The following is a 15493-nucleotide window of genomic DNA, read 5'->3' on the forward strand; positions in this document are numbered from 1 at the left end:
GAGACTATATGGGATGCTGGCAATCGAACCCAGAACCGTCCTGGGTCAGCTGCATGCAAAGCAAATTTCTTATCCCCTGTGCTCCAGCCCTTGTTTATTTTGTTTTTTGAGGACTACACATAGCTATGCTCAGGACTTACCTGACTCTACACTCAGGGATGGCTGGATCAGAGATCATATAGAGTGTAAAGGATCAAATCCAGGTTAGTTTTATGCAAGGCAAAGTGCCCTGCCTACTGTACTAATGGCTATGGCTCGACTGCCTCTGCTTTTTTTTTTTTCCATGTCAGAAGGGTCATGTGCCGACGTTGTAACAAAGTTGAAGGAAGGCACATCTCACTCAGGCCTGTGAAAACCTGATCATCATGCCTATGAAGCAGGAAAACGATCTGATGTCCTCTACTGTTAAGTTACTTTTTTTTTTTTTCAAGATTTTAACACTTTAACCCGTCTGCCCACTTTTTTTTTAACTTTTTATTTTGAATATATATGGTACGCACGGGGGCGCTAGCGTGGTTTTTAAAATGGAGACCAATGAGAAAAAAATACCAGTGAATGTCGAGACATACACCAGTGCTGCATCGGCCTGCCCTCCACCCCAAGCCCCCCACTTAGTGGAGGGAGACAATGGCGGAAAGACTGAGCACCACGATAGAGTCCACCTGGGCCGACAACCAAGGAAGACCTGGAATAAAGGGGAGAAATAGAGCCCACCTGGAACCCACAGCAGGCCACCCGAGGTGGCACTCAGGCCCCACCTAGAGTCCAGGAGAGAAATAGGGGAACGGGTGGGGGGGCCTGCCAAGCCACCCAGCCCCCCCCCCCAAGCTAGGGAAAGGCCTCCGGAATGGGGTGTCCCTTAATCCCATACCTGGAAAGAGCTGTCCTCCAGGATCAAGGCACTGGAAGCCAGCTATCTGCCCGGCCCCTCTCTCTGCTCCTACCCCTAGAGTTGGGAGGGGGGAAGCCTGGGGACCCCTAATAGAGACCACCTGGAACCCACAGCAGGCCACCCAAGATGGCATTCAGTTACTTTTTTTTTTTGTTTGTTTTTTTTTTTTTTTTTGTTTTTTTTTTTTGGGCCACACCCGGCGTTGCTCAGGGGTTACTCCTGGCTGTCTGCTCAGAAATAGCTCCTGGCAGGCACGGGGGACCATATGGGACACCGGGATTCAAACCAACCACCTCTGGTCCTGGATCGGCTGCTTGCAAGGCAAACGCCGCTGTGCTATCTCTCCGGGCCCTACTTTTTTTTATAACCATAAAAGGACTATATTTTTAGGGGCCAGAGAAATAGTATGGAGGTAGAGCGTTTGCCTTGCATGCTGAAGGACGGAGGTTCGAATCCCAGCATCCCTGAGCCTGCCAGGAGCTATTTCTGAGCATAGAGTCAGGAGTAGCCCCTGAGCATTGCTGGGTGTGAACCAAAAACAAAACAAACAAAACAAAAAAGTACTATATTTTTCAAACTACATAAAACAAGACATACTCTAGTCACTATGCACTGTAAATATTACTATGAAATATTCTACCACAATAAAAAATAAAAAAAATAAACAAACAAAACAAACTCTAAACCAACATACAGACAAAGAAAAGCAATAGGTACTAATAATATTATTTTTTCCACACAATTATAGTTTAGTGAAAATGAACAAATATAGAAGTTAGGTTTAGAGATATTAGGAAGGAAAAACAACAATGAGAAAGGATACTATAAGAATAGTAGTTTGGGGCCCGGAGAGATAGCACAGCGGTGTTTGCTTTGCAAGCAGCTGATCCAGGACCTAAGGTTCGAATCCCAGTGTCCCATATGGTGTCCCGTGCCTGCCAGGAGCTATTTCTGAGCAGACAGCCAGGAGTAACCCCAGAGCACCGCTGGGTGTGGCCCAAAAATCAAAAAAAAAAAAAAAAAAGAAAAAGAAAAAGAAAAAAGAAAAAGAAAAAAAAGAATAGTAGTTTTGGGCCAGGGAAATAGCATGGAGGTAAGGTCTTTGCCTTGCATGCAGAAGGTCAATTTTTTGAATCCAGGCGTCCCATATGGTCCCTTAAGCCTGCCAGGAGTGATTTCTGAGCATAGAGTCAGGAGTAACCCCTGAGCGCTGCTGGGTGTGACCCAAAAACCAAAAAATAAAAAAAAAAAGAATAGTAGTTTGATGCTTCTGAAGTTTGGTATGAGCAAATGAAGATGGATGAGGATGTGGAAGGGAGAGAGGAGTCAGATTCTGACTCCTGACTCCTGTAACCTTCCAGTGTTACAGTGACTAGTAGTTCTTGTTGGGCTTACTCAGAGTTTACTCCTGTGGGTCTTTGGCTAAGAGTTTACTCCAAGCAGGCTCAGGGACCATATGTGATGCCAGGGATCAAATTCTGGTCTGCCGAGTTCAAGGCAAACACCACTATGCCAGTTGTAGCAACTAGTAGTTTAATTGAGATTGCCACTTTCATAGTGGAATAATTCCATGTTGCATTAGTACTTTTGCAGAACAACTATCAACTGTACACAATGCAAAGAATTATTATTATTATTTTTTGTTTTTGTTTTTTTGAGGGGGGGTCACACCTGGAAGCTCCGAAATCACTCCTGGCAGGCTCGGGGGACCATATGGGATGCCGGGATTCAAACCACCATCCTTCTGCATGTAAGCCAAATGCCCTACTTCTATGCTATCTCTCTGGGCCCACCAATCCTGTTTTGCGCCATGTGTTGTACTGAAGAAAATAATGTCAAATATATATATTGTAGCTATTGTGATAGAATAGAAAATGTGGTAATAATAAATAGATATGAACCAAATCTCAACAGAAATAAGACTTACTGGACCTGGCAATTCAATGTTACTTGGGCTCATCAGATCTGGGGCCAACACAGTCACCTAAGTGGTGCACAGGTGTTCTAAAGCTATACCAAAAGGTGCTGAAAGGGACACATGGTGAGGTATCAAACTCAGGTCCTTGAAAGTGCAATATATAAACTCAAAACCTTTAAGCTATCTCTTTGGCCCTAATTAGATTTTATAAAAATGTTATAAACAGAAGTTAAATGAATGTTGATTTTAAGTCATCTATGTTACTGTATATCACACCTCCACCAGAATGCCCATATCCCTTTACCTCTGTTTCCTTTGTCCACCCTATCCTTTTGCAGACAGTTGATGCTACTTATGTTGGAAGAAGATGGAGAAGTCTCAGACCTTCTGCTGACATTTGTATCCATGCAGAGGGCTGGAAGGAGGAGCCTGAATATACCTACATGAGCATTACAACAGCTCTGGGCTTGAATTGGTCTAGGTATCAGAATATAAGATTGAGTGAGAAACAATTCTGTGATTTTGGGGTGTTTTCTCAGAATATGGGTTTATCAAACATCCCAGAGCTTGGAAAGCAAATTCTCACACTTAGGTGACTCTATTAGACCAGCAAAAACAGTGTCTAGTTATCAATAAAATAGAAATGACTAGGTTTCCTGAAGGTGGCAGCAGATGGAAGAAGGCGCTGAATGAAAGGAGAGTCTACATGAGCCTGAGATCCACAGAGGATTAAGTTCACAACAGGTCCCAGAGGGCAGCTCTTACTGCATCAGCACTGTGCTGGGAGAGTCCTGAATCTGAGATGTAGAGAGGTGTCTTCTCCTTCAGGTGAACATAGGAAATATGGGCCCAGTTTGGTTTATTAATATGCATAGAGTCTTTGCCCTGAAGTACAGAGACCAAATGGTGGAGGGCAAGAAGCCAAAGTCAGGGTCATATCTTAAGCACTCCCAGAGGAGTACTCAGAGTTGGCTGAGCTAAGTGTGTGTGGATAGGAACAGAGAAGAGCTTCTGGGGACTGAACAAAAACAACCAAAAGTTTCTCACCCACCACCCCAACCTGTCCCTTTATCTTGCACAAACAAATTTAATTCCTTTTTCGTGTTTTAAATTTCTTGTTATTGATCTCACTGTGAATTACAATGGTACAAGGTATTTATGATTAAGTTTCTGTTGTATATTGTTTCAAGACCAAGCCCTTCAGATGTCCACTATTCTCCACAAAAGTTTCCAGTTTCCCTTCTACTCTTCAGCCTTCCTCTGTAGCAAGCACTTTCCCTTCCATCATAGTCCTAGTGTTCCCTTCCCTAATTTATCTCTCCCCTTAACCCCTTGGCAGCTTCCTGCTAAACACCAGGCATTTGATGTTCCCATATAAATTTTATTTATATTTCATAAATGAGAGAGATAATTCTGATTCAGTTCCTCTACCAGACTGATTTCACTCCATATGAAACTTTACAGATCCATCCACATTGCCCCAGGTTGCACGATTTTGTTTTTTATTATGAGTGAGTTGTATTTCATTGTGCATATGTACAATGTATATATATATATGTATATGTACATATATACATATATTTGTATATGTTTCTTCTCCTTTTAAATATTTATTTAAAACACTGTGGTTCATAATACTACTATTTCTGGCATTCAATGTTCCAATGCCAATTCTACCACCAGTGTGACATTCCCTACACATTGCGCCCAGTTTCTCATCTAGCTCCAGGCCTGCCCCCTTGGCAGGCACAATATATTTAATGTTTATTTGTATTGCTTGCTATAAGTAAATGGTAATAGAATTATCAAAAAACTTTAGTAATAGAAAATGTGTAAATATTGTTATATTTTATTTTAATTTATTTTATTTATTTTTTGTCTTACCCAGCAGTGCTCAGGGGCTACTCCTGGCTCTGCACTCAGAAATCACCCTCTGCAGGCTCCGGGGACCACATGGGATGCTGGGACTCGAACCACCATCCTTCCACATGCAAAGCAAATGCCTTACCTCCATGCTATCTCTCCAGCCCCCAAATTGTTATATTTTATAATGGGATCATTAAGTCATTGACAGAGGTTTACTAAGCTGTCTGCTCCTAGTTGAGATTTCTGCATTGTTGATTTTGTTTGTTGAGCTTAGGAGGCTTCCATGATACTTCGCCTCTAATTTGGAGTGCTCCTATTGGGGTGTCATTATTGAGGAATTTGGAGTTGTCACTCAGCTGCTCAAGATTGGAGCAACACTATGGTAGATAGGGCACATACTTTGCAATCAGTCAATCTGGGTTTGATTGCTGGCACCATTATGGTTCCCCAAGCTTGCCAGGAGTGATTCCTGAATGCAGAGCCAGGAATGGTAAGAATTGCTGAATGTGATCCAAAAACAATGACAACAACAACAACAACAACAAGAACTCTAACATTAGAGGACCTTGGCCAATGAGTTTACATGTGACTGCTGTAGTTCTCAGAAATGTGGATGGGTTGGGGGAAGCTGCCCACCACCACCCAAAGATAATTCAGTCACCAACCAGTGTACTAATCATATTTTTGGTTTGATAACTCTGCAGATATTATTCATGAAGTAGAGAAGTTGGACTACCAGCATGGCAGAGACTGTGGGGTGTGAGTCCAGCTGATAGAACCTCAGTAGGGCTGGGACTTGGCCTTCCCTTCTCCCCATGTTGGAGCCCAAATTAACCTAGTGTTTTCAAGAATAGACTTGATTCTCTTTCAAAAACTGTGTGCCTGTGGTGTTGGTACAATGAGGTTACATGGTGATGGCTCGATAGCATAGTATCTTTAACCTGTCATTTTTCTTGGACATTTGTGTTGTTTACATTTTTTTGTTTGTTTTTGGGTCACACCCTACAGTGTTCAGGGGTTAGTCCTGGCTCTATGCTCAGAAATTGGTCCTGGCAGGCTTGGGGAACCATATGGGATGCAGGGATTCGAACCATGGTCCTTCAGCATGCAAGGCAAATGCCTTACCGCAATGCTATCTCTCCAGCCCCTTGTTTACATATTTTAACTATTGTAAATAGTGCTGCAATGAATATAGGATCCTGTGCTTCATATATCTTGTTAGAACAAAAAGGCATGGGGCCGGAGTGATAGCACAGCAATAGGGCCTTTGTCTTGTATGCAGCCAATCCAGGATGGACAGTGGTTTGATTCCCAACATTCTATATGGTCCCCTAAGCCAGGAGCAGTTTCTGAGTGCAGAACCAGGAGTAACCCGTCAGCGTCTCCAGGTGTGCCAAAATAGAACATAAAGGCAAATGAAATTATTAAAAAAACAAAAGCAAGAGCCAGAGTGATATCATAGTGGTAGGGAGTTTGCCTTGCAAGCGATTTTGAGCACAGTGCCAGGAGTAACCCCTGAGTGTTGCTGGGTGTGACCCAAAACAACAACAACAACAACAAAAAAAAACCAAAAAAGTAAATTTGTGATAATTTTATATCTCACAATGGTGTTACTGAAGTCATTATCTGAGGATTTATGAACAGGTTGATGTTAATTGCAAAGAAGCTTTCTTACACTACTCAAAGTAGCCAGAATCTGGAAACACCAGACATCCCCGAGAACAGATGAGTGGACAAAGAAGCCATGAAACATCTACAGAATGGAATTCTATGCAACTATTAGGAAATGAAGCGGTAAAATTTTATACCTGAATGATATGGGGAATATTATGCTGAGTAAAAGGAGTGAGATGGAGAGAAATATATATAGAATGATTGTGCTCATTTGTAGAATATAAAAAACAACATGGCAATAAAATCCAGAGATAACAATGATGAGGGTCAGGAAGACCAGTCCATGATAGGAAGCTTGCCACAAATAGCATGGAGTTCAGTTATGGCTGAGAAGGGAGCACCATGACAATAAGAGTTGAAGCTGATCACTCTGGACAAGAACTGGGTGCTGAAAGGAGGTAAAGTGATATGCATAAACCCTTTCAGTAATCAATACTGAATATATTTAGACAGTGTCTAGAAAGAAGAAAAAGGAAGAGAGAGAGAGAGAGAGAGAGAGAGAGAGAGAGAGAGGGAGGGAGAAAATGTCTGCCACAGAGGCAGGCAGGGCAGAAGATAGGCAGAGAAGAGGGCATGTCAGAAAGTGGGAGGAAAACTGGGGACACTGGTGGTGGAAAGTGCACTGGTGAAGAGTATTGTACACCATATGACTGAAACTCAATCATGAGCAATTTTTGCCTGGGGGGGGAAAAAGTAACTGTATTGTGAACAACCTCATAAGCCATGGCATTTAAATAAATCAATATTATTTTTTAAAATTTTTTAAAAATAATATATTTAAGCACATGTTTGTAGTTGGGTTTTCATCATAAAAAGAACAACCCCTTCACCAGTGCAACATACCCACCACCAATGCCCCCAACTCCATCCTCTCCCATCCCCTGCCTGTATTCAAGATAGGAGTTCTACTTCTTTCACTCATTAACATTGTTATGATAGTTATTAGTGTAGTTATTTCTCTAACAACACTCATCACTCCTTGTGGTGAGCTTCATGGAGTGAGCTAGACCTTCCAGCCCTCCTCTCTTTTGACTCTGAGAATTACTGCAAAAACGTCTTTTATTTTTATTAAAACCCATAGATGAATGAGACTATTCTGTGTCTATCTCTCTCCCTCTGACTTATTTCACTCAGCATAATAGATTCCATGTATATCCCTGTATAGGAAAATCTCATGACTTCATCTCTCCTGATGGCTGCATAATATTCCATTGTGAATGTGTACCACCATTTCTTTAGCCTTTCATCTGTTAAAGGACATCCTGGTTGTTTCCAAATTCTGGCTATTGTAAATAGCACTGCAATGAATATAGGTGTGCAAAAGGCATTTTTGTATTGCCTTTTTTTTTTATTGGCTTTTGGGTCACACTCGGTGGCTCTCAGGGGTGACTCCTGGCTCTGTGCTCAGAAGTCACTCCTGTCAGGCTCAATGGACCAGATGGGATGCAAGGATTCAAACTGGGGGTCCGTTGTGTGTTGGCTGCGTGCAAGGCAAATGCCTTACCTTACCACTGTTCTATTGCTCTGGCTGTATTGCGTTTTTGGGTTCCTAGGGTATTTCCCTAGGAGTGGTATAGCTGGATCATATATATGGGAGCTCAATTTCCAGTTTTCTGAGGAATCTCCATATTGTTTCCCATAAAGGCTCAACTAGACAACATTCCCACCAGACGCCTTATAGCTTGTGCACCACTCCGGCCCCCACAGTGTTATTTTCAACACAGGCATTAATGCATCTATTTGATCATCACTGACGTCTATCATCCTCTGCTGAGGACACATTCCTCAGTTTTCCCCTGTGAAGTTATATGTTTTATCTATATTATCTTCTGTATTTATTATTTATTTTTGGTTTTCAGGCATTGCAAGGTCCCTCTAGTGTCCCTGGGAACAGCTTCCAATTACAGAACTTGGAGTAGCCACTAAACAGAGCAGGGGTGGTACCTCTTTCCCCAAATGAACCCAGACACCAAGAAGTGAGAGAGATCCTGCATGACCTCCACAGATAACAGCCTTCTGAGAAGGAAGGAAAGGTCTGTGTCCTTAGTAACAGTAACTGTGCCCTCACCTTTGTGGATATTTTATTGCATTTTCCTCTAATCTGCTACACACCCTCTCCTTGTGCCCTAAGTGGGTCTCTAAGCTCAGCAGAGTCCAGCCCTGGTCTTCCAGGTGCCACTTCCCAGTCAGCTTGCTCTCTCACGTCCCAAGTGTGGTGTCCTGCCCATTTCTCTCTCCCTGTGCCAATCTCCCCACTTTCCACACTCAGTTGATGAGTTTATTTCATTTTAATTTTCCTTTATTTTGTTTTGGGACCAAACCAGGGCTGCTCAAGGCTTATTCCTAGTTATGCGCTCAGGCATCAGTCCAAGAGGGCTATCGGGAACATATAGGGTGTTGGGGAAGTAAGAGGATTGACTGAGTGCAAATAAGCATCTACCTCCTGTGATCTCTGGTCTCTATTTCATCAACAGGGATTCAGAAGAGAACTGATCAATCACCCCCCAAATCCCATCTGGTCCTAATCCTCCTTCTCCCCACAAAGGGGCGAGGACAGGTCCTGACTAACACACTTCTCCCAGCACCATCCTTTTACCGTCTTTTGCAACATTTCATCCTTCATTTTAACAAAATACTGCTCCCCCCTATTTAAACACAAAGGCACTAAATAAGTCTGTGGGCTGAACTTCCCAAGAAGTGTCCTGGGACTCCAGCAACACCTAGCAGTGCTTGGGGACCATGAGTTTTCAGGATAGAACCCTGTAGCAGATGTCCCTTAACCCAATTTAGTTATTTTTTCTTTAGATGATAGTAGGGCGTTTGTCTTGCACTCAGACTTGCCGGGAAGGACCCGGGTTTGAGTCCCAGCATTTCATAGGGTCTCAGGAGCCTGCCAGGAGCGATTTCTGAGAGCAGAGCCAGGAGTAACCCCTGAGCGCTGTCAGTTGTGGTCCAAAACCTGGGAAAAAAAGATGACTTTCTTTTAAGATGAATGGGTTGTTGATGTTCTTCCAATGGAATTAATTTTTTTTTTTTTTGGTTTTTGGGCCACACCCAGTGATGCTCAGGGGTTACTCCTGGGTATGTGCTCAGAAGTTGCTCCTGGCTTGGGGGACCATATGGGACACCGGGGGATCGAACCGCGGTCCGTCCATGGCTAGCACAGGCAAGGCAGGCACCTTACGTTTAGCGCCACCGCCCGGCCCCCTAATGGAATTAATTTAAGAGCCTTTCACTCAGAGTCATAGCGCAGTTAACAGTGATAAGCCTGACGCACGTATAGAAAAACATCTCTGGTGTCAGTCATTTGTAAGCTTTCTATTGAGAACCTGAAATGAAAACGACGGGAAATCACTAACTCAGTCCTTGAAGCAGGACAAGGGGAGACTTTGGGTCAAAGATCGAGGGAGTGCAGGAGGAGCGGGAGAGGACGAAGTCCCAGGTCCCAGGTGTGGCTCTCAGGGTCCGTGACCCCAGGGCGGGGTTGGGGGCAGGATCTCCGTGCCGGGGGTTCCCCAAGTCCCCAGTTTCACTTCTGCCTCCAACCTGTCTCAGCGTCTTCTGCCCGGATACTTGTGACGCAGACACAGGCCACACGCCCGTTGGGTGTCGGTGTCCAGCGCAGCCAATCAGCGTCCCCGCGGCTCCGGGGTATAAAGCGTCGCTCACCGGCCAGAGTCAGAGTTCCGCGAACTGAAAATGCGGCTCACGGAGCTCCGGATCCTCCTGCTGCTGTCGGGGGTCCCGGCCCTGGCGCAGACCCTGGCGGGTGAGTGCGGGCCGGGAGGGAAGTCGTTGCGGGCAGGCGGGGAGACACCTCGCTGGGGGCTCAGGATCCCTGAGGAGAAGCTTCTCCGCGTCGCGGGCTCCGAAGTCGCCCCGAGTGCGCCTGTCCCCCCAAACTTCAACCTTTCCTGCGCCCCCAAGTTCGCCCTATCAGTCCCCCGTGACATTCTCCCCGAAGATGGCGAGGCGGCCGGTCTCACCCTCCCCGTCCCCGCCCAGGGCCCCACTCCCTGCGGTATTTCTACACCGCCGCGTCCCGGCCCGGCCAAGGGGAGCCCCGCTTCATCGCCGTCGGCTACGTGGACGACACCCCGTTCGTGCGCTTCGACAGCGACTCGCAGAGCCCGAGGATGGAGCCGCGGGCGGCTTGGATGGAGCAGGAAGGGCGCGCGTACTGGGACGCGCAGACGCAGGGAATCAAGGCCACCGCGCAGACTTTCCGAGCGGGCCTCAACACCCTGCGCGGCTACTACAACCAGAGCCAGGCCGGTGAGCCGGGCCGGGCCAGACACACCCACCCCGGGGCCGGCCTGGGCGCCCCGAGTCGGGTCCCAGCGCCCCACCCGCAGGCCGAAAGACCCGCCCCGGACTCCGGGCCCGGAGGAGCCGCGGGAAAGGCCCCGTTTCGCTTTGCGTTCAGGGCCGCTCTCCGCCCGCCTCAGGCTCTCACACCATCCAGTGGATGTCCGGCTGCGACGTGGGGCCGGACGGGCGCCTCCTGCGCGGCTACAACCAATACGCCTACGACGGCGCCGACTACATCGCCCTGAACGAGGACCTGCGCTCCTGGACCGCGGCCGACGCGGCGGCGCAGATCACCAGGCGCAAGTGGGAGCAGTTGGAAGTGGCTGATCGACACAGGAACTACCTGGAGGGCAGGTGCGTGGAGTCGCTCCTCAGATACCTGCGGAACGGGAAAGAGACGCTGCTGCGCGCAGGTAGGTACCAGGGCCCCGGGGGTGAAGACTTTGGTCTTCCCTGGATGGGTCCGACTCCCCACAATGGCGAAGGAAACAGGGCTCAGTGTGAGAACAGCGCCCTCCTCCGGGTCATCAGAGATCGTACCAGAGACTAGCCCCAGCCCACCCTGTATCCTCAAGACCCCGAGGGACCCCCGTTTCCCTAAGCGAAGAGGATATCTGTAAAACAACAGGTCTCCGTTCCCTTAACCAGGGTACCATCTGGTGAACCCCGACTTTCCTTTTTTTTCTTTATTTAAACATCTTGATTACAAATATGATTGTGATTAGGTTTCAGTCCTGTAAAGAACACCCCCCTTCACCAGTGCAACATTCCCACCACCAATGTCCCCAATCTCTCTCCATCCCACCCCACCCCACCTGTACTCCAGATAGGCTTTCCAGTTCCCTCATTCACTCACATGATTATGGTAGTTCTCAGTGTAGTTATTTCTATAACTGCACTCACCACTCTTTGTGGTGAGCTTCATGAAGTCAGCTGGAAGTTCCAGCCCTCCCCTCATTGTCTCTGAGGATTGTTGCAAAGATGACTTTTATTTTTCTTAAAACCCATAGATGAGTGAGACTATTCTGTGTGTGTGTGTCTCTCTCTCTCTCCCTCTGATTTATTTCACTCAGTATAATAGACTCCATGTACATCCATTTTAATGAAAATTTCGTGACTTCATCTCTCCTGACGGCTGCATAATATTCCATTGTGTATATGTACCACAGTTTCTTTAGCCATTCGTCTGTTGAAGGGCATCTTGGTTGTTTCTTGAGCCTGGCTATTGTGAATAGTGCTGCAATAAATATAGGTGTGAGGAAGGGGGAACCCAGACTTTCTATCTCACACATTGATCTTACCTGAGAACATTTTAGAGATCTGTTTCCTGCTTCCTCATTCACCCTCCAGAGTCACGGTCTCCTCCTTCGAGACCTGAGCCACCTCTCAAACCCTATTCTAGAATTTTCCAAGGACTAGGGTTGTATCTCAGTTTCCTGAGCCAGCCTTCTATCTGCTGTTATTGTTGGATTTTTCTTTACTTGTTTGTTTTGGAATATGTCTGTTTAATTCTTAACCTCCTAAGCCAATGACCTGTTCATCCTTATCATGTAACTTAAAGTTGAATTTTGTTATTATTCTTCCTCAGAAGCCCCCCAAACACACATCACCCACCACCCCTTCTCTGAAGATGAGGTCACCCTGAGGTGTTGGGCTCTGGACTTTTACCCCGCTGAGATTTCCCTGACCTGGCAGCATGATGGGGAAGAACTGACCCAGGACATGGAGCTGGTGGAGACCAGGCCTTCAGGGGACAGAACCTTCCAGAAGTGGGTGGCTGTGGTGGTGCCTTCTGGAGAGGAGCACAGATACACGTGCCATGTGCAGCACCAGGGGCTGCTGGAGCCTGACATCCTCAGATGGGGTGAGGAGGGGATGGGGCATAGAGCCTGTCATAGGGGAATCAGAGGCACCTCAGCAGATGGGGACTGAGTCCTGGAGGACTTATCTTCCTTTCCTTTCCCTTCCAGAGCCCCCTCCTCAGTCTACCATCCCCATTATGGGTATCATTATTGCCCTGGTTGTCCTTGCAACTATGATCATTGGAGCTGGAATGGCAGCTGTGATCTGCAGAAGGAAGCACTCAGGTTTGCTGGGGGGCTGGGTATTGTTTGATTTTTCTTGTCCCACTTTGGGAGTCACTCCCACACAGAATTTTTCTGCATGATTAGTGGGAAGCTTCACCCGTACCCCATGCTGGTTGCTCATACTCATTCTGTGTGGGCATCTCTAGGATTTATGAAATCAAAGACAATTTTAACCTGATCAGCTGCACTGAGCCTGATTCCCAGTGGGCAGAGGTCACAGGGAATATGTGCTGGGCATAGACCTCCAGGAGGAGGCTGGGAAAGTCCAGGAGCATCTCAGTTTTTGTGTTTCCTGATCCTGCCCTCGGGCTTCATTGTTCTAAAGCTTCCCTGAGATCTTGGACTGCAGAGTTTCCTGTGATCTCATGACCCAATGTTCTCTCTGATCTTCTGTCATGTTTTCTTCTCACAGGTGACAAAGGAGGACAGTACACTCAGGCTGCAAGTGAGTTTGGAGTTGGGTGGGGAATCCCTTACATATTCCGTAGAGAGCACACGGGAGCCTGTGGGTAGTTTACCCACCCAGGGTTCTGCCTTTATTCCTATCACAGGGACTCTGACCTTGTGCTGTTTGTTCTTCCCCAGACAGCAACAGTGCCCAGGGCTCTGATGAGTCTCTCATGAACCCTACAGGTAAGACTCTGGGACTGACATGGGAGGAGCTGACTGAGGTGACTGGGTTTGGCGGTTCTTTGAGAGGGACATTATGAGATGTGAACTTCTGAAATTCATTTGAGTCTGTTCATTGTTTTCTTTTCCAGTGTGAGGGAGTTGCCGTGCATGGAGATGAAGGATGCAAGATTTCCTCACACTTCAACTTGTGATTCAAGAACTTTTGATTCTCTTTCTGCCAAGGGAACTGACTGTTTGGAAGGGGACATTGGCCTACTCCCACCCACCAGACCCTACCCCACACTGACCTCTGTTCTCTTCCCTGGTACCCTGATCTGTTCTGTCACATTCAGAGATAGGACAATGCTGTATTCATCTGTGTTATGTTCTTTTCCTGAATAATATTCCTTTCCTGTTGGAATAAGCACCTACTTTGTATTTTTCCAAATTCCTGTTTGTAAAATTTAGAGGTTAATAAAGGAGATCCAAGAAATTTAATATGGAATAATTGGAAATTCTGAAACCTTCCCAGGATGCACTTGTGTTTTGTGTTTGTTAGATGTGTGACAGGAGAGGTTCGGAGGGGATGAAGGGGACAGATCTAGTTTTCAATCTGTCTCAGTGCATTGGGGTTTATGTGTGGTCACTTAGCAATCTGGGTCATTTCTTCTGCTCCTTACTTGTCCCTCAGTAGCACCTTATCCCACCAGGATCTTTATCATAACGACTCATTCAGACAAAATCTGGTCCTCATTCTGTCCCAGGAACTTGGGCAGTGAGGGCTTCTGTGCTGGCCAGTCTATGCTCAGCCTTGGACCTGCTTCTTAGCTCCTCTTATGTGTTTATTTGTTATCCCTGTGGAGGACAGTGCCTGTTTCTTGTACAAACATTCATGATACATTTTCTCTTCTTGCCCCTCCTTATTTCTGAGCCTCAGAAGGCATCTGTCTTCCATGTGCCCTCAAGACCCAGCAGAGTCCCTGCACACAGGACTCTCTTATCAAGTGATAACACAAGCGATGAATGCTCAGACTCTTCTGGCTCTCGCCCTGTAGTAGGGCTGTATTCTGGGATGTTCTTTCCAAATTTTTTTAGGACTTACATTCTGGAATCAGGTAGGTGAGGGCTAGTCTCTCCCCCCCCCCCAGGGCTAGTCTTATTGTTTTCTCACCTACAATGAGTTCCACTTGGATGTGTTTTCTGAAGACTGAGCTCTCCTCTACACATTCCACTATATATCCACACTAAGTTTTAGTAATCCTAGTGTCTGTGATCTGAATTCATGGATTTTATATATATATATATATATATTAGTCTCTGTTTTCCTCAAATGTAGCATTTAGAAAATAGGATTTTTGAACCCATGATCCTCTTCTCTGAAAAGAGAATGTTTTGTGTTTTAGTGGGTAGGAGGACTAGTGTAGATGGAAAATAAAAGAAGGGTGAGAAGCATTTTTTAGAAAAGCAAAGGTGACATTGATGCCATTGGGAAGGGACATTGGGCGCTATCTGTCACACACAGCATATAGACTGAGTGACAGTAATTCACTAATATTCTCTGGAATAGGAAGGTGATCTACATGAGTCTCTATTCACTTGTGTCAGATATTTAAGTGATATTTTTGGATCTGGAAAATCTGAGCATTCTTTTTTCTTTTTTTCTTTTTTTTGGGGGGGGGGCACACCCAGTGGTGCTCAGGTGTTACTCCTGGCTGTCTGCTCAGAAATAGCTCCTGGCAGGCACGGGGGACCATATGGGACACCGGGATTTGAACCAACCACCTTAGGTCCTGGATCGGCTGCTTGCAAGGCAAACACCTCTGTGCTATCTCTCCTGGCCCAAATCTGAGCATTCTTAAGGTTGGAGCAGCAGGTAGGGCAGTTGGATCCAGTTGGCCTGGGTTGATCCTCAATATCCTACTAAAGCCCTGCAGGAGTGATTTCTGAGTGCAGAACAGGAGTAATCCTGAGCACTCCCAGGTGTGGCCCCAAAACAGGAATAACAAAAGTAATGTAGGTGATGTTGGCAACTGGACAGACTTGATTTAGGAGGGATGCCTGCTGGAGTAACTGTTTGGGTAGTTGACTTCAATTATATTTAACTCCTTCAGGTTAAATATAATCAACAGTGAT

General features: G+C 46.1%; 1 non-coding gene across 1 annotated transcript; it reads right to left on the bottom strand.

The window, feature by feature from the left end:
* Positions 1 to 284: 284 nt before the first annotated feature.
* On the bottom strand, positions 285 to 389 carry LOC125996949 (small nucleolar RNA U13). The gene has a single exon (XR_007491600.1). It is a non-coding gene; the product is annotated as a small nucleolar RNA U13 (small nucleolar RNA).
* Between the last annotated feature and the right edge of the window lie 15104 nt (positions 390 to 15493).

The sequence above is a fragment of the Suncus etruscus genome, chromosome 18 (genome assembly GCF_024139225.1).
Source record: "Suncus etruscus isolate mSunEtr1 chromosome 18, mSunEtr1.pri.cur, whole genome shotgun sequence".
Classification (NCBI taxonomy): domain Eukaryota; kingdom Metazoa; phylum Chordata; class Mammalia; order Eulipotyphla; family Soricidae; genus Suncus; species Suncus etruscus.